Source organism: Cebus imitator, unplaced genomic scaffold (genome assembly GCF_001604975.1).
Source record: "Cebus imitator isolate Cc_AM_T3 unplaced genomic scaffold, Cebus_imitator-1.0 Scaffold287, whole genome shotgun sequence".
Taxonomy (NCBI): Eukaryota; Metazoa; Chordata; class Mammalia; order Primates; family Cebidae; genus Cebus; species Cebus imitator.
This window is the reverse complement of record NW_016107602.1, coordinates 2033003-2034023: the sequence shown is the minus strand read 5'-3', so window position 1 is coordinate 2034023 and position 1021 is coordinate 2033003.

Sequence of the window (1021 nt, the reverse complement as noted above, 5' to 3'; positions counted from 1 at the left end):
TGGCTTTTAGTGTCTGTATATAAAAGGAAAGAGTTCAACTATATAATAATAATGTATATAATATATAATTCAACATGTAGAGAATAACATTATATAGTAAATATATACGTGCTATATACTGACCTATTACTCAAAGCTCATATTAATTGAGTCCCTGCTCTGTATTACACAGTGCTTTGTCTTTCCCACCTGTACGCTCACTTAAACCTCAGAACAACCATCTGAAATTGGTACTATTATCACCCCTATTTTCCGTATCTAGGAAGAATTAAGTTATTTGTCTGAAGTAATGTAATTAGTAATTGAGGACTAGATAATCAGTAAAGTACATACCAATATTACATATCTATCAGATGAGACAGTACTTGCTAATATTAAGTTTGTAGCTGCCTGCTTATAAAATTGAGAGACAATAAAGGAATTTAAGATTCCATGGAGAAACCTAAATAGTCAAGAAATTTCATTAACGTTGTTTTATTTTTGGCCTCATTTTTGCAGATTGCCAAAATCGTTGGTGACATAGCCAAAAACATTGTTGAAATGTCACATGCCGTAATAGTCTACAGTCAATTTTATGGCGGAGGGATGGTGTTTTTCTGGATTTTTTTTTTTTTTTGGTCCTTATATAGCAGTATAGCACATTCAACCTATTTCTACAGCCTAAGTTGCCTGGTACACCACAGCAGTAATGGCATTTCCCAGTGGAACCTTTATATCAGTCAGCATCCCTACTTGTCCAACTGGACCAAGCCTAATGAAAGATGTTTTACATCAGGAGTTGATTATAGGACCTGGCATGGTGGCTCATGCCTGTAATTCGAATTCTTTGGGGACTGACAGGGGTGAATTACCTGAGGTCAGGAATTTGAGACTAGCCTAGCCAACATGGTAAAACTCTGTTTCTACTAAAAATATCAAAAATTAGGTGAGCATGGTGGCAGGCACCTGTAATCCCAGCTACTCTGGAGGCTAAGGGATGAGAATTGCTTGAACCCAGAAGGCAGAGGTTGCAGTGAGCTGA